At 37.8% G+C, this 19,701-nt stretch overlaps 1 pseudogene; it reads left to right on the top strand.

Moving 5' to 3' along the window:
• Positions 1 to 15,094: 15,094 nt before the first annotated feature.
• LOC128113924 (ornithine decarboxylase-like) overlaps positions 15,095 to 19,701 on the top strand; it is a 108,034-nt pseudogene continuing 103,427 nt past the window's right edge.

The following is a 19,701-nucleotide window of genomic DNA, read 5'->3' on the forward strand; positions in this document are numbered from 1 at the left end:
AATAAACCCTTGCAATATAGGAGAACACTTGAAAACTCAGTACAGACAGGAAAGAAGCTATTTCAAAACTGGGTGAGTTAGTGGAAACAATTGCCAGAATGTTCTCTTTAAGTCATGGGCATTCTTGATTTGTACTTCTAAGGAGTGCTTCTTAGATTCTGAGAAAGATATCTCTAGTTTGCAAAAACAGCTATACACTAGTTGTACGATTAAGGTGCATGAAAGTATATCTAAAAGCAGATTTCTACTTCAGGATTGTTTGAAGAAAGGAACATTGTACAACAAAATAGGCATAAATTGGGGCCTGGGGAGACACCACAAAGGTTAAAAACATGTATTTGTCTTCCAAATGATCAGAGTTTTGGTCCCAGCACCCACATCCAATGCTTCATAAATGCTTGTAACTTCAGCTCCAGGGACTCAAAGGCTTCTGGCATTCATAACACATTAACTCTGGAGTGCATACACACACACAGATGCACACATACACATATGTAAAAATAATAAAACCAATCTGTTTTAAAAAGGAACATAAAGACATAGAAGTTGGATAACATGAAATTCTTTTCTTAGTGCAAATGTAGGGATATATATAATTGGTTTCATATCTAGATGGCCATAAAATTCCATTTACATATACTTTTATTTCATGTTAAAGTACTTCAGTTTTCATAAGTGTTGATTAAAAAATAAATTTCCCACATCTCCTTTGCTCTAAATACAGAAATCCTATGCCTGTACAAAAATTGAGAGTACTGTTAGCAGATGCTATCTCTGTTTCTCTTTCCTTGCTCCAAGGACACTGCAGCATTTCTGTTTCACAATGAGTAAATCTATTTCAGAAACAGAATGTGTTTCTGTGGCTTGTATTATCACCTTTCTAGAGACTTCTGCACCCCTCCTGGGTACCAAATGCATCTCTGCACAGTGAATGCTCCAGGGACTCAGAATAACTCTGATTAAAGCATTTACATCTTCAAAACATAGACTTCTTATCGTTATTTTTCTCATAGTGTGATGGCTCTGCTCTCACTTGAACGGTGTTAAACATTGTTATATAACACTATGAATAGATGTATATGGACGAAAACAGAAGTGAGCTCATTTTGGTATCTGTGAAAACGGTTTGAATTCCAGCCTTGACACTACAACACAAATGAACTAACTACTGAGGTCATTAAACAGGTACAGAGTGAATACTGTGATCATGATTGTACTAAGTGACACTTGGCATGTGCATTCTGTGCAAAGAGGAGGAGCTGGGTCTGAAATCCAACCTATGCTCCACTTACATATACTGACCTTTGTAGGCACCAGGAGAGAGACATACAGGTATAACCTGTCTGCTAAGAGATTGAACTTTATCCTGTCAATGACTGTACAGTATTGAATAGTGTCATTAACACATTGTATTTTTTCTTATTATGTCCTGAGAACTCCTTAAGATCCACAGGGATACAACTTTTCTACTGGAATTTCACTATTAGAAATACTAAATAACATTGTAAGGCTATTTGGAATAACACAAGGCTTTTTGGAGCTTAGTGCCTATGGTGGGACACTTTGCACAGCCTTGGTGCAGGGAGGAGGGGCTTGGACCTGCCTTAACTGAATGTACCAGGCTCTCCTGACTCTCCATGGGAGACCTTGCCTTGGAGGAGGTGAGAATGGGGGGGTTGGGGGTGGGCTGGGGGGTGGGAGGATGGAAGGCAGGGAATTTGTGGTTGGTATGTAAAATGAATAGAAAAATCTCTTAATAAAAAAATAAATAATGTATTTTCCCATTCAAAAAATAAAAAAAAAAAGAATTTCTTTCAGCACACATGTATCCAGTTTAATTTTCAGTCTGTTTTATTGATTCATTGGTGATGGGACCAATGAATTCAGTATTGTTTAGTTTTCAAATTTGTGTCCTTTCAGGACTACTGGAGAAGGAGATCTGCAGCTCTGTTTGAATTGAAAAGGAGTTGGAAGCATAAAACAACAACAACAAAATGATAAAATCATAAAACCTTATGAGACAATAGAAGAGACACCTAGAGCTACAGCTATAAAGAAAAAATAAAATCATAAAATTTGCAGGTAAATGGATGGCACTAGAAACTACCACACCAAGTGAGGTAATGCAGAGCCAGAAAGGCAAATGTCTCACATACCCTATAATTTGTGAATCTTAGCTCCTAATCTTAGTTTCTGAGTATTCAATCTGATATAGGCAGGAAAACCAGGAGAATAGGAGGCAGTGGAGTTGTGGTGGGGGAAGGAGATCTACAACTGGGAACAATAGGACACGGGTACTAAGAAGAGGGTAATGGGAAAATGGGGAAAAGGCTTTATCTTAGGAGTGTGCAAGGAGGGAGGATGGTACACAGGAATAGGGGAATAAATATCATTATGTGTATTTTGAAAATGACATAGAGAATATTATTTTATGCTTACTCAAAATTACACATTATATAGTTTGGATGAAGTTATGCAACTTGGGCTGAAATGCTTCCCCCAAGAGCCAAAGCCTATCAAACAAAATTCCTAGTAAAAAGAATAATAAACCACTTTTCCAGTTGTTGGCTTGGGGAAAACAACAGACCTTTAAAACAATACATTCTTTTGCTCTTGTCTTTGGTTGACTCCCAGAATCTGAAAGTAAGCCCCTATTGCTAAATATACAATACACTTTGAACACAGGACTTGGAGCAATCAAGCTGGAGCTGACCTGGAACTCTCATACTTGATAAACCAACTATCATACTATCAGAAGATGCTGTGTAAGCTTCCAAGGGAGAGGAACAACCAGTCGTCTTACAAGATGTAAAGCTTACGAGCCACAATAATAACTAGAGTGGCAAGATATCCACAGTGGTGAGATAAAGGCACTTGTATATTGTGTGCAATGAACAGCTGTCTAACTGGATATATGACCAACTCAACAGTAAGGAAATTATATCCAGTGCTGTACATTTCAGGCTGGCAAGATTACAGAACCAAGAAGCAAGACTACTGGTATTGTAATTCTAAATCAATATAATTTCTGACTACATTCTAAATATTTTCCATATACTCATATACTTTCACTCCTCATCAAAAAACTTCTTTTTGCAATAGATGCATGGTGTTACAACTAGTAAAAAATGCAGAGAATAAATATGTGTCCAACTCCAACTCAAACATCTGCAATGCAACCCCTACACCTAAAGCATAAAGAAAATCATGTAAAAGGAGAATGATTTTTTTTAGAGCCAGAATAACTACTGTTACATAGTGTCACCAAGATATGAAAGGAAAAATGCACCACCTATGAGATCTCAGCAGTATGGTTACCAAAACAAGACAAGCTTAACATTAATTCCTATTGTGGACAGAAGAAATTTCACCTGATCCTAACCTTAGACAAATAGGTATGGATGATAAATGGCTTCTGAGAGAGGGATAGTTAATGTTGTGAAACAGTGCATAAGAGGCCTTGATGGGTTTGAGCTAAGAAGACACGCCATGACAGCCATGGTGCAACCAAGGGGGTGCAGCAGAAATTTACTTACACCATGCAGGCACAGCATCCATGTGGACAGTTTTATTATTAAAGTGGGAGGGGAGAGAGAATAGAGAGGAGAGAAAGAGAGAGGAAAAGGGAGAAGTGGGAGGGATTTTCTCTTAAAGGGGGCTTTATATAAGATGACGTCAGGATGCTGGCCAAGTCCTAACAGTTTACTACAGGGATGAATTACCATACACTTTGTCCAATCCCAAATTGTCAGCCATAAACACATGTACATAAGAGTACAGTTAAACATACTCAATAGGTTATATGTATGTATGTATGTATATATATATATATATATATATATATATATGTGTGTGTGTGTGTGTGTGTGTGTGTGCGTGTGTGTGTGTGTATTTAGTAATAATAATTAAAAAGAGCGTAATTTTAGGAGGGGTACATGGAAGAGAGTGTGGTAGATGTAGTGGTCTTATGAAGCTCTCTCTCTCTGGAGAGAGAGAGAGAGAGAGAGAGAGAGAGAGAGAGAGAGAGAGAGAGAGAGAGAGAGAGAGAATGAGCAAGATTCTGGTAGAAATACATAATATGATGGGTCCTTCATAATGGCTATGGATTAGAGATTGCTACAGCAAAATCATTAATAAGAGCTCAGTACAGTTCTGTTAACTGTAAGCATACTTGCTGGACAGCGGATCTTTAGAATGAAATCAACTTGCTTCACTGACATTTAATAGAGACTTGGTATTTGGCACTATGGCATTTGGGGAAACCTGAAGAGTGCCAGTTCAGGTGTCTCTGTCATGAAACTCAGCACAGCACTATTGCATTGTGGACAGTGCCGAGACTCTTCATTGATAGAGCAACTTTAGTAAGATGTGCATATTCTTCTGAAGGTTGCCATAAAGTTTAGGGAATTAACACATTTTTACATTTACTATTTCTTCAGCTCACATAGTCCATAATCTTCTTACATTTGGCTTGCAAGGCCAAATTCAGAGTAGAAGAGAAAGAAGTGATCAAAATTTGCTAGAATTTTTAAGGATGAAAGTGATAAAGAAATATGCTATACTGTCAAAAATCTTTGCTCAGCCAAGGAAAGTGTTGATTGCCTGAACACATTTTGGACTAGGTGCTTACTTGAGTGGTGGTAGTTATACAATTCTGGGGGTTTGCTGAAACTTTGGAAATGGATGGATAGAGAACAATCTGGATGATCAAAACAACTCTTTGAGTAAGTCTGGAAGGATGATGAGCTGGCATGGTGGAAAGTCCTGGCTGAAGAGACATTAGGAGATGTCAAACTGTGGGAGCCCACAACTGACTCAGTTTCCCAGTTTGAATCTGAAGTCTATTCTGAGTCAATAGAGCTCAGGCTTGCTTGCTCCAGAGCCATGAGAAAGTCCTGATTAGCCCATGGGAAGGAACGTACTATCTAGCTAGACCTAGGCTGCTGATATCAGCCAGAGGTACATGAGATAGAAAAATGAAACTGCCTGCCCCTTGATGCAAGGACAGGATAGACAGTGGTTGAATGAATGCGTGTGCTATGCATTGTTCTACCTCTGTCCTTCAAGACGTATATAAGCTGGCTATGAAATAAACTCTGACATTGACTGGCAGGCCTCTTGACTCTCTTCTGTCTGCTTGTCTCTACAATCTGTATGCTTCCACCCAGATAACCAGTCAACAGGTCAGCAGTCTCCAACATCAGACTGTCTGTAAGAACATCCACAGCACCCTCCAAGATATATTTTCTTTAATTCTTGCATAGCTGCATTTTGTTCCAATGTTAGGTAGCCAGGTGTCTAAGTCTTAAATAAAAAAAAAAGTATGAGTGAAATCTAAACTTAAGGAAACAAGTGATGTTCTGCAGACTTTTACATGTCAACACAGAACTACAGGAAACTCAGGATGAGGATTCATTTTAATGCATCAGCCATTGAAAAGGGCTCTATGATTCCAAGTTAAAACTTGGACTAATTCACATCTGAGGTTTTATTTTATTTTATTTTGGTTTTTCAAGACAGTGTTTCTCTGTAGTTTTGGTACCTGTCCTGGATCTTGCTCTGTAGACCAGGCTGGCCTTGAACTCACAGAGATCCACTGGCTCTGCCTCCTGAGTGCTGGGATTAAAGGTGTGTACCACCACCACCTGGCCCATATCTGATGTTTTAATTTATAGCTTCAGAATTAATCATGCAATGATAAACAATTTATGAAAGTGGAAAGCAAATTGAAAGAAGCAATTATAAGTTACTTATCAGTAGGATGAAATCTTAATTCACATCAACACTTTTATGCCTCACTTCTTTTAAAAGGACTATTTTGATTTCTCATTGCAGCTGTATTGGGGTCTTATGTGTTGAGAACATGGTTGAAAAAATTCAGGGCCCAGAAAAATGGCCCAGAAGGTAGTTTCTTGCCCCCAAGTCTAATGACCTGAACCACACAAATGGTGGAAGCTAAGATTAGACTCATGCCACACACACCCTGCCTGCCCCCTAGCTGGTTGCTTGCCACCTGAGGCAAGGTGGGAGAGCTGGCCCTGCCCTTCACCAGCTGCTGCACTCTGGAGAGGGGGCCCTGCACATCTTCTGGGCAGTACAGTATGGCTGACCCTATTGAAGCAGGCAGCAGTGAGAATGTGAGTGTGGGAGAGCTGGCTATGTCCCTCATCTGCCACGGGAGAGGGAAAGACATGTTCCCCAGCTCCTCTGCTCACTACCCGGGGAAGACAGGAGAGCTGGCCTCAGGGACATGAGAGCAGGAGAGCTGGCTCTGTTCTGCACCAACTGCAGCTCTCAGAAAAGCGGTCCTGTAGATGTAATTCAGTGTAGATGTAGCCAACGGTTTTATCAGATAAAAAACACAGAGCCGATTCAGAGAAGAAAGCCAAGAGGTCAGAGCCAAGAGCCTCACCCTTCCTGATTCAGGGATCCTCCTCAGCCAAGAGAGCTCTCCGAAAGAGGAGCCCTCCTTCCTGTGTGTCTGTCTTTATATCTCCTTGTTCTGGCTTCTGATTGGTTGTAAACCCAATCATGTGGCTGCCTCGTCACTGCCTGTATGTACCGCCCTCCAGGTCCTTAAAGGCGTACACCACCATTGCCACGCACTTGCTATGGCTCTAATAGCTCTGACCCCAGGCAACTTTATTTATTACCACCACACAGTCCCATACCTTGCTTGGACAACACAGTAGAGCAGGCTCTGGTGGTGTGGGTGTGGGTGAGCCACCTGAGAGCTCGAGTGTAGAACTGGTTCTGCCCCTTGCTGCTTGATGCATTGGGTGAGCGAGCCTGGGTAATGCTGGAGAGCTCTCCTGGAGGTGAGGCTGAAGGAAAGCAGGAGGGCTGACCAACCCAGCTACTACCCAGGCCCAGTATCAGAGCTGTGATATGAGCTGGCCCACCCCAACATCCACCCCATCTATGAACTATTGGTATGTGAAGGGGCCAATCCCGAAGATCCAAAGCTGCAGGATCTCCATGACATAAGGCAACAACAGAATATCCAAGAGGAGTCCCACTGAGGGCCCAGTTTCAATAGCGTAGCTGAAACTAGAGGCTTTGAACCAGAACAATGACTTATTATAATGAACACTTGCAAGTAAAGATGTATGAAGTAAAGGATATATATGTACTGTGTGACTCACTGGATCGCAGGACAGATTCCATGATGAGATCTTTTTCTTTTTTTAATTTAGTTTTATTTTGGGGGGAGTTTGCAAGGGCAAATGCAAAGGATGGGGAGATGAATGAGATTGAGATGCATGTGTGAAATGTACAAAGAATCAATAAAATGTTAAATGAATAAAAAAGTAGGCTCATGCATACTACGTATTGTTCTCTGAAATTCATATGTGTACCATGGTAAGTGTGCACCTCACACATCCATAAATAAATTTTTACTAGATTTTGACTTCAAAGAGGACAAATATAGAAACAATATGTATTTCTTATATTAGAAAATTTTCTATTAATTTTATAACTTTTATTTAAAAATGATAGAGTTTATGTCCCGATGAGATTTTCAGAAATACAAGAAAAACAGTCTATAGCTGTTCTATATAAGTGAATGAAATAGTACCTGTACTAAGCAAGTAAAAAATTAGACTCGTGCTCTAAATGAATGTTTAACTTGAAAACATTTTCTGGATGTGTGTAATAGATATGCATTTACTATTTTATGACTTTCTATAAATCACATGAGCCATAACTTCTCACATGACCTCCTGCAAATAACTCCTCCATGGACCTATAAAATTATTCTAGAATCTAAGACATATAAAGGCAGTATGAGGTCTTCTGTGAGTTCTGATAGTAGTGAAAATTAATCTTGTGAGGACAAAACTAGCCCCCAACCCTCACCGCACGCTGCTGAGGCAGCATTGTGGCTCATGGATGTTTAGGTATGGCACAAACTTTCTGAGCAGATGTCAATTGATATTGAATATGAGTGACAGAGGGCAAGATAAGAGCAGCAAAAGTGAGAAGATAGACACATTCAAGAAAAGGGGAACATATGTGGATACAGTTTGTTGCATAAACAATGAGGTTAGGAAACCAGTATAAAGGGGAGATGTGATCAAACAAAACAACTCTTCATGAGCATTTTTCTGCTACTCCATTCAGGGATTTTTTTTTTTTTTTTTTTTTTTTTTTTTGGTTTTTCGAGACAGGGTTTCTCTGTGTAGCTTTGCGCCTTTCCTGAAACTCACTTGGTAGTCCAGGCTGGCCTCGAACTCACAGAGATCCGCCTGGCTCTGCCTCCCGAATGCTGGGATTAAAGGCGTGCGCCACCACCGCCCGGCCAGGGATGTTTTAAGAAAATGCCACAGTCTAGGACCAAGCCCACCTGCCTCATCCTCATACTTCCTGGTCTAGTTTTTACACTATATTTCCCTGTTAATGTGAACCAAGAACCAAATCCATCCATGCCATCTCCACATTACCAATTCCAGTTCTGCTCATGTAGTTCTTGCATTGACACAGCCTGAGTCACGTAATAATCCCACATCAGACAGACAATCAACAGAAGAAATCCACATGCCTGGGTCACATCACACAATCACAAGCTATATGAAATATCTAGAGAATATGACTCCCATCACTGCCACCAACATTTTAGATATGTTTACCAATAAGATTACCTAGAAGAATCTCAGGACACAGAATCTAAAGGAACAATCATAAACTTCATCAAAGAATACAAGGAGTTTAAAGAAGACACAGACTAGCATCTTTTAGAACTTAAAGGGGATAGCAACAAACACCGAAGTGATTTCCAAAAGACAAATATATGACTGAATAAAATGATCAAGACAGTTCACAATTTGAAAACTGTATTCAGAGAGGAAGTAAAATTATTGAAAAGAACTCAAGTTTAAGTGAATATGGAACTTAAATCCCAATAACTCAACTGGAAAACTCAGAAGAAGCCTTACAACTGAAATGGATTGAGTAAATAGAGAACATCAGGATATTAAAATAAAGTAGAGAAATGAACCACCATAAAGAATAATTAAAAATACAAAGGAAACATGAAAGAACTGTGGGTGCTTTATTATTATAAAAGACCAGGTCTTTTAATAATAGTCACAAATGATGAGAACAGAGTTGCTGTGGCCATAGACAAGTTACAGTCACAGGTGAAGGAAAATCCCTCATTTAATGGCTCATGGAGGGAGGAAAACTTTCTCAGCACAGAGCAAGGGTACTGAATGCCACAAGAAAGAAATCACAAATCACATATAAAACAAACACTACCAGAATAATAGCTGATTTTTCAATGGAAACTTTAAAAGTCCAAAGATCCTGGAACAATATATTTTCATTTCTGAACAACCATATATACCAACCTAGAATATGTACTCAGCAAAAGTATCTGCCACCGATAAGGAAGAAAGAAAATCTTTCTGTGATACAAGGAGGCTAAAATAATTCATGTTCAGCAATCCAGCCCTAAAATAGAGAAACAAAACTTCAAAATGAAGAGAGGAGTATACATAGCCAATATAATACAGAATGAAAACAAATGAAACCATTTAACAAAAAAAACAAATAGGACTAAAAATACAAACAGAAAGAAAAACAGCAAAAACCCAGAAATCAACACACATCATTCAATAATAACTTTAAATATTAATACGCTAAAGTCCCTAGTCAAAAGACATGGGATAATTGATTAGATTTAAGAAACAAAATTCATCTTTCTGTTGTCTATAAGTAACTCATTGCCTTCAATGATGGACTTGACTCCAAAGTGAAATGACAGAAAACATATTCCAAGGTTTAGAACCAGGAAATATAGCTATCCTAACATCCAATAAACTTGACTCTGAGCTAAAATTAATCAGAAGTTATAAAGAATGGAAGCTCATTCAAATTAAGAAAACAACTTTTAAAAAAAAGATCTTGTAAGTCTAAGCATACATAAACCAAACTCTGGTGAGCCCAATTTCATAACAAGTGTACTATTGGACATCAAGAGAAAGATAACTAAGCCTAATTCATTAATAATAATAAATTAAAGCATTTCATTCTTGCTTATGATCAAATAGTTTTCCACAATGTATCTCAAGTGTATGCACAGGTTTGTGTGTGTGTGCGTGAATGTGTATCATGTTTTCTTTATACTTTCCTCAATGGATACCTACTTCAGTTCCACAGTTGCCTATTCCCAAAAGCACAGCAATGACACAGGGCACCAGAGCGCTCTCCTCTCTCTAGCACTGGTTTTGCTTACTTTGCACATCACATGCCCAGTAATGAAAATGCTGGGTCATAAGATAATTCTATTTTCTGAGCTTTGGAAAAGTTCCATAGTACTCACATTGAATTTTCAATGCAGAATTTGTTTCACAAACCAGGAAGAGGGATAAAATTCTTAATCTGATTTTAGTGCATATTACCAAGAAATATTTTCCAGCAGTGGCCTTGGGTTTTGCAGCTGCAGCCATGCTGATGCTCAAGAAGAACCAGATTACCATTTATGCACATCTTTATTAAACGATTCCCAAATATTTAAATAGCCATAGCTGGAATGCTATGAAGGCTATGCAGTCTTGAGACTACATGAAGGAACACTTTGCCTGGTAGTGTTTCTACGGGTACCTTATAAGTAAGGATATCCAGCATCTCTGTGATTACCTCTACCTGTTTCCCGAACCCTGTATGCCACCCTGTGCCACAGCCACCAGAGACTGGTTCAAGGTCCTAAGCAGGAATGATTTGTAAAAATCACAAGAAGAGAGGCCCACAGAGTCACCTACAAAAGGAATGTTATTGCCTCTTGTACCTACCAAGGTAACCAAGATCAGGAACTGAATCCTAGTTCAGAAGTGGATTTGGTCACAAATGTGGCCAGGCAAGTCAAGTTGGAGGGGATTATTTTGTGCTGAATAAAGTTGAAGACAGTTGTGGATAGTTTTACGTCAACTTGACAAAAGCTAAAGTCATCTGAGTGGAGAGAATCCTTTTAAATTTTTTAAATCCAGTTAAAAAAATAAAAAAAAAAAACTTAAGCATCCATAAGATCTCACTGTTGGTAAGTCTGTAGGGCATTTTTTTAAATGGTGGTTGGTATGGGAGGGCTCTGAACATTGTCAGTGATTCCATCCCTTAGCTGGTAACTCTTGGTTCTATAAGAAAGCAGGCTGAGAAAGCCATGAGCAATCCAGTAAGCAGCACCCCTCCAAGGCCTCTGTATCAGCTCCTGCCTCCAGGTTCCTGCCCTTTTTGAGTTCCTGTCCTGACTTCCATTGATCATGAACTCTGATATAGAAGCCTAAGTTGAACAAATCTTTTCTTCCCCAAGTGGCTTTGATCATGGTGTTTTAGCACAGAAATAGTAACCTTAACGAAGACACCAGTAAAACAAGCAATAGTGAAAGCAAGTTTCTTGTAGTGGAAGCCAAAATTCAGTTTTATTTGGACTTTGATGAAGACAATTTAATTTAAATTACTATTAATATATTTCATGAGTGATTTTCAAATGATTGTCAGAACTGGAAAGCACTATTTTGCCGACTGTTATAAATAGTAAAATAATGATGATTATTTTGTATGGTCAGTAACTACATGTAAACCTTCAGGTCTAGCAACTTCGACTTGAAGATGATAGACACCATGTTTCTGACTCCTTCAAGCTTCCACTCAGCTTTCCCTGTTACTGCTGAGGCTGCTCCTGTGATATGTCTGTTTACATTTCACATTTATTAAGGATGGAGCATGATAATTATTTTCCAGTATGTTATTCACTTGATCCCCTTTCCTTAATCCTTATTTCCTACTGGCTGTGCTACCCATTTAGAGCTTCATGAATTCCCCTGCAATGGAATCACCACTCAGTTCAGCTATCATGATAAATTAGGAGGCATATAATAGACAAATTTCCACACAATACACTAAATGAAGTAAACAGGGTCTGGCAATACAGAATGGGATGGAAAAGAATATTAAACACTCAAACATAGAATTTCCACTCCATGTAATCAAGTCTATTCAGAAATGTTTTCCTGTTTTTAGTGTAAATGGCTAACAATTTAACTTAAATGGGACTTAATTCAACTTACACTCACCAAATTCTTATTTGCCTTTGGAATACTTGCTTGATTTTTAAATGAAGCACAGTTGCGTTCACTAAGGCATTTGTTTGCTTGCCTTTGAGGATGTAATTGAACTGAATGTATTTTAATAATTTTTCACGAGGCCACAACATCAAAGAATAAACTTAGGCCCTTGCATTAAGAGTGACAAGCAGCAATTAACAGTGAACAAGAAACTACCACTTAGGAAACTACTGTGAATGTACCTTGTGCTTGGTGTATTTATTTATCTGTATCTTATGAAAATATTTACATCAATTAGAGTTTTGGGTCAAGTTAATGTAAGTAGCCACAGCTCTCAAAATCAGTGACAGGCAAAACACTAGATTCAACCACTTCCTTGTCTGTTTTCCACTGTGCCCTGGCCTCTCTTTTGTCCTGAATCAATTATTCTATAATCAATTAGAAACTAAAATAATAAAACAACTTACCTGGACAGTAGAATCCACTTATCTTGTTTTCCTCACACAGAGATTTGCAACATTTTTTATTATTGTTTTAACAGATGGTTTGATATTATTAATACATCATAATCTTGAGTCATGGCAGGTTTATTAACTAAGAGTGCCCTAACTTTTAGGTAGAGCAGTTGATCTGATGAGGGTGCCTTTGATGACTAGTTCAGTGTTCAAAGCTGTCATTGCCAATGTCTGTATTTTCTGCATTGTTCAAGCAATTATGGTATGTTGCTGTGGGATGGTCTGTATGTCAAATGTGGTGCTGATTGGTCAATAAATAAATCACTGATTGGCCAGTGACCAGGCAGGAAGTATAAGCAGGACAAGGAGGAGAATAAAGCTGGGAAGTGGAAGGCTGAGTCAGAGTCACTGCCAGCCGCTGTCAGGACAAGCAGCATGGGAAGACTCCGGTAAGCCACGAGCCACGTGGCAAGGTATAGATTTATAGAAATGGATTAATTTAAGCTATAAGAACAGTTAGCAAGAAGCCTGCCACGGCCATACAGTTTGTAACCAATATAAGTCTCTGTGTTTACTTGGTTGGGTCTGACGGCTGTGGGACTGGCAGGTGACAAAGATTTGTCCTGACTGTGGGCAAGGCAGGAAAACTCCAGCTACAGTATGTCTCCAATATTTTCAAAGTATAAACAATTTAAAGTCTACTGATTTATATGTTGCAAAATTTGTGGTAGAATAGAACCTGAATTATTATAGGTATTTCCAAATGTAAAGTTAATTTCATTATTGCCTTAAGAAAATCACATGCAGTGTTTTTCTAATTGATATGTGAAGTAAATACTTTTATTAATGTTGCTTATTCATTAAACATTAAAGGATATTTTAATTTAGTATTTTTACTTTTTCCTCATTAATTCCTTGATTATCACAATTAATTATGTACATAGATTAAAGATAATATTTTAAGAATGCAATTACTGTAATACAAAATTGTTTCTTGAGGCGATGAATCACAGTATTATCTAAGTAAATAATAAAGCTATAATACATAGAAAATTAAAATACAGATCAAAAGGAAGTGACATAAAAGCATTCCAGTGATTATGAGTGAGTATAATTCAAAATAAATATTTTTTTAAGTAGAGTATTATTTCATAACCATTTTCAATAACATTTTGCTTTATATTATGATCCAGAATGTATGGAAATTTTATAGTGAAAGGTTATTTTGGTTTGTAAATTTTCACATATAGAAACTGATACCTGAAAATGAATAAGTGCTGCTTGTTCATTTAGTAAGCAGTAATGATAGAGTAGAAAAAGTACCAGAGTGTGGGGTGGGAAGAGAAGTACCAGAGTGTGGGGTGGGAAGAGAAGTTTACTCAGAATGATTATTTAGCAGTTGTCTCTGAGGAAACTGATGCCCAGGAAAACGAGAGTGATATAGAATGATTTCATTGCTTTAATGCATGGCATCTCCTTCCTCCAACAAAATGTAGGCTGTACTTACTGCTTTTTAGTCAACTAATGTAGAATTGTGTCTTCTTTCATTTCTTTTGATATCTCATGGGCCTGCTAGTTGCCATGTCCTAAAACATACAGTAAAATTATAGACATTCCCATGTGGAGAAGAACTGGACTATATGGTTAACAGACCCAGGGACAAACCAAGAAGAGGATATTAAACTTTTTATAATCTCCCTCTATCTATAACCCTATTGCTATGTCCATTGATAGCAATTGAAAACTCAGAGGCACAACCACACAAATGAGCCATGTTCAGGTTCAGACTAAACAGATAATGTAAATATAAGTACTGCTTTTGAACGCACTGAGTCATAGGAATAATTTGCTTTACAGAAATAGCTTGCACACAATAACAACCTACCAAAGACCTATAGTCATGGAAAACAAGACATTTTGCTCAGAATGACCAAAACTGAGCAATGTTTCACTGATTTTTTTCCCCAATAATATTTCATGTTTTCGCTAATCTTATTGTTCCTAGGTCCAAATCTTGAAATTTGGAGAATAGAAGCTGAAATAACTGAGAAACCAGGAAAGCAAAAAATTATCATGGAGGCAGATGAGAGAGAAATATCAGTATAGGTTATATGAAAGGGAGAAATGGGAAAAACAGGGAGGATGAGTATAATTTGGGATGGATTAGTGAGGTCAACGCAGAATAGGAGGGAAAAATGAAGGAAAAATAATACCAAGGATGTCTGAGAAAGCCTCAAGGAATGATATTATTATATATTTACCTAAAATCACATACATACAATACATATATACATACATATATATGTTAATGAAGTTATGGCACTTGTGCTGACAACCTGTCCTCCTGTCAAAGCCATGGACCGTCGAACAAAAACCCAGTACTAGGCCTGATGAACACCTCTCAAGAGTATATATTCTCAAATCCACTTAGCAAGACCTCACAGCCTTGAAACCAAGCTTCAAGACATGGAATTTTCTATGCCAATGAACCCACGTCGAAGCCATTTCCCCCGCTCATTCAGTGGTGGTGTCCCTGGCCAGAGGGATACATGACAGCTGCTGAGATATTAATGGGCAATGACTGTTAGCAAGAAGCTGTACAGTAACAATAGTAACAGTAACAACAACAACAATGAGACTGCGCTGGAAGGCAAGTGGGTAGAGGATGTGCTGGACAGGATCCATGGAGTGTTAGTCAACCCAGGTGGCCAAGCCTCTACTCCCAAGGTCAGAGCCATGGTGAGGGTAATCTGTAAAATTATTGTGGGTGGGTTGGGATTATCAACAACATGAAAGAGGTACTGCTGCCCTAAATTTGGGCTCCCTGACAGGAGCATTATATATCCAGGGACATACACGTGTAATTGAATGAATGGTTGTGAGATGCAACAACTGAAAGTTGTGTTGGTTCACTCAAACACTAGTCTCAAGTCTAGAGAGATGGGTCCCATGAAGTCTGACCTACCCTAGGCAGGCTCAGTGGGTGCTCTACGTCGCCTGCTGCCTCTGGATGCATTGATGATGTTTCCCGGCTTTACCAGTAGTTATACCTATGTTCCATCACAGTGGAAGCAGAACTGCTCTGGTAGTGTATACCAGCCACCACCAGCTTGCTGACAGGCCCAACTCAACACACTACAGATATGGGATTTTTAACATGTTTAGGGAACCTGCTATACTGAATCAACACTTATGAAATCAGGAAAGTCCATTCTGAGAATAAAATACTCTAATGTTTCTTAGAATTTGTCAAATCCATCATCATAGTCATTATCATAATTACTATCAGCGTTTTGTTGTGCTAGTGAGGGACAAGCAGGACATTGTTGTATTTTAAAAGCACGTAACCATTGAGATACGTCCTAAGACATATTCTATGATTTAATCGACACATGATAGTGTCATATTTATAACTCCATTATGTATATTCTTGTATATATAATTGTGTAAGTGTATGTGACATTTGACATAAAGTAAATGCATCTTTTCAAACACTTATCATTTCTGTGTGATGACAATATTCAAGATCCCGTTTTAGTGCCCATGGGTGTCATCTCAGCACTTAAGAAACTCAGATAGGAAGTCGTGCTGTTAATTGGAGACTAGCTTGATTTACTGTGTGAGTTCCAAGTGAGTGTGAGTTACAGAGTGAGACCTTGTCTTTAAAAAAAAGAAAAAAAAAGTGAACATATTACTTGTAGGTTTTTGAATTGTACGATAAATTATCACTTTCTGTAGCCACACAACTTTGAAATTTCACAATGAATCTTATTTCTCTCATTTGCTTTAACTTAATACACAATGATCAACCTCTCTCCATGTTTTTGTCAAATTTACTTCCTCCAGGAAACACTATTAGACTTCAAATCCTATGAGATAACCTGTCTTAAGATTCCAGATATGAGTGAAATTTTGTGGTGGTCTTTTAGTATCTTATTCATTTTTCTTAACAAAATGTTAAATCTAAAGTATGTAACAGTCTGTCTCAGTGTTTTTTTTTTTTTTCTGCTGTGAAGAAACATCATGACCATGGCAACTCTAATAAAGGAAAATATTTAATTGGGGTGGCAGGCTTACAGTTTCAGAGGTTTAGTTCATTATCATCATTATGGGAGTAGGCAGACATGGTAATGGAGAAGGAGCTGAGAGATCTATATCTGAATCATCAGGAAGCAGGAAAAGAATGCCACACTGGACATAGCTTGAGCATCTGATACCTCAAAGACTGCCCCCATTGGTACACTTCTTCCAACAAGGCCACACTTACTCCATCAAGGTCACATATCCCAGTAGTGCCACTCGCTATGGATATTTGGGGGCCCTTTTTATTCAAACCACTACATAGTTAATATGCCAACGAGACATCAATACTAACACATTTAGTGACACTCTATTTACAGTAGCTAAGAAATGAAAATAACTCATGAATGGAAACTCAGAAATAGAAATAACTCATAAATTATTATTGGACAAGAAAAATATGTCATATGTACTCAGTGAGATAATATTCACCCATAAAAATTGTTGCAACTTTAATGAAACTTGGGGTCATTATTCTTAATATTGTGAAAAACAGTCCTTTAATTTCTGAAGCAACAATGTTTTTCACAGATATTTTGAATCTTAATACACATACTTTGAAAAATTGTAGATCTTCTCAGTCATTATTTAATAAATGCAAACTATAGAGTGTAAGGATAAAACATGTCAAAATTATTGGCATAATATTTATACAAAATCATTCTATGGTGACTTGTAGAGACAAGATTCAATTGCTGCGACAGATTGCCTAAAACAATGAATTTAAGAAGCATTTTTGGCTCATGTTTTCAAGGCATAATCACTTGAAGCTGTTGTGGGGAAAAGCATATTATAGTAGGGAACATATCATAAAATAAAATGATCACATTATAGATGAGAGAGAGAGAGAGAGAGAGAGAGAGAGAGAGAAAGGGAGGGAGGGAGGGAGGGAGAGAAAGGGAGGGAGGGAGGGAGGGAGGGAGGGAGACAAAGGGAGGGAGGGAGGGAGGGAGGGAGGGAGGGAGGGAGAGAGTGCTCATGATCATCATAATAGCCTTCTAACATCCATCTTTGGGTCCCCAGGAGGCAACATCATCTGGGCTCATCTCATCTCCTCAGTTTAAGAACAAACATTTATCATGCCAAATTGCTCTGAATCAAAACAGTACATATTTACTTGATGGAGAAATCTGTGTACAAGCTGCAGATTGTAGCACCAGCATTTCAACTGCCCAAAGGTCTGTTAGTTGTTCTTCTCTATGTAAAGCTTTGCTGTTGTGTTAAAACTCTAACCTCATTTAGTGAGTACACAATGAGAAATTGCTGTTGATTTCATTCATTAAAACATTAATTTACATCAACTAGCCTTCACCAAGTAGCTGGAGTCTCTTGGGGGAATAAATACCATCAAACTTTTCTTTTTCCTACTCAGTAACTAGAACCATTTTTGTATAAATATTCTGTTGAAGCTCAGGCTAGCCACTGAAGTATTAGGAGATTTTTAATAGACAGAACATTAGACAAGCAATGAAACATCAAAAATCAGTCACAAGTGCAGTTGTGTTTTTGAATCAACAAATGAAGCAGAGGCATTAAGATTTCAATGGTCTACTTCAGCAAATTAACAACTGTTTAGACAAAAGGCAATACTGAGTCCACTCTGCCACAATAATCTTGTGTTAATCATAGATATAAAATTGACACCATGTGGAGTTCTACAGAAGAACATTTTTTTTTTAAATTTAACAGGAACAAAGAAACAGCAGAGTGTGCTATTTGGTACAATATAGAGTTGGTATTTTAGAATTTTTGACATAGAGATGAATACAATATCTGGCAGTGGCTAGCTGAGTGACCTCTATAAATCATACACATATTCCCTCGACAGCATCTATAAGCCTCTTCATTTGTACTTTCAGGTTTATATTAGGGCATAAATAAGAGGCTTGTCTTGGGGTGAATTTAAATTAAAAGTAATATTATACAAAATAATGAAAATGGACTCATTAGAATATGATGGAAAATAAAATGAATTATGGCCGGGAGGAGCACTCAGGTACAGGAACTTGCAAGTGTCTCGGGCCACAATGAAACCTCAACTCAGAGAGTGGGTTAGAAGAGAAGAATAGGAGAGAATTTTCCAAGAGGTAGCAATTTTCTAGCCATTTCCACAGTTTAGAGTGTTATCGCTCTGATTGATGTCCTCCATTTTTGTGTATAAAAAGGGCACAGTGTTGGGTGAGAAAAATAAATTTCATATACTTAAAACCTCTAGAAGAGCAAGAACTTCCAGTTCTTAAAACACCATAACTTAATGTATCATATCTATTAAAATACTAACAATTTGTTTTAAAATCTGAGAGCTACTAGAAGTATTGGGTGTTAATGCTGGACCACTTACAATCATGTTATTTGTAGATGCTAAGATGCACTACATCTTCCTCATAAGCATAACATAGCTATCAATGCATGAGGAAACTGGGTTGCTTTCTGGTTGGTGTTTCCTTGTGAAGGTTATTATAGAATTATTATAGAAAATCATTTATTGAATGAATATTTCAAAAGTTGTCCTTTTTTCTAGTTTTCCACTTCTTACAACATTTATATGTATCCATGAAACATATTCTACTTCAAAGTAGTAATATTCATCATGTGATCCAGGACTGATGACAGGTCACTAAAGAACTAATTAACAGAACTCATGTGAAGTATATCAATTAAACATTTTTCCTGGTGCCATGTCTATCTTGTAGTTACCACAGATTTATATAATATATTCTGTCAAAATGTTTCCTAGTCTATAAGTACAAACAAAAGGAGGTTGAGAAGGATCAGAATTAATGCTCCAAAAAATAGTCTCACATATATACATGTAAGTGTATAATTGTGTACATGAGAATGAGAAGGAAAAAGAGAAAAAGACAGAGAAATGAATTCTAATATTTGTGAATCTATCTCACAGAAATGTCATTGTCCTAAAGAGGTTTAATTTGAGCAGGGATTGTTTACTATTAGTATTGTGGTGGTTTGAAAGGGAAATGACCACACAAGACTATGTATTTGAACACCCGGTTCACAGCTGGTGGATCACTGTGTAGTGATCCAGGAGACATCTGGCCAGGATAAGAGGTTACCATCTAGGAGCTGAAATCACTTCATCACTA

The sequence above is a fragment of the Peromyscus californicus genome, unplaced genomic scaffold (genome assembly GCF_007827085.1).
Source record: "Peromyscus californicus insignis strain IS unplaced genomic scaffold, ASM782708v3 Scaffold_19__1_contigs__length_69161282, whole genome shotgun sequence".
In the NCBI taxonomy this organism is placed as follows: domain Eukaryota; kingdom Metazoa; phylum Chordata; class Mammalia; order Rodentia; family Cricetidae; genus Peromyscus; species Peromyscus californicus.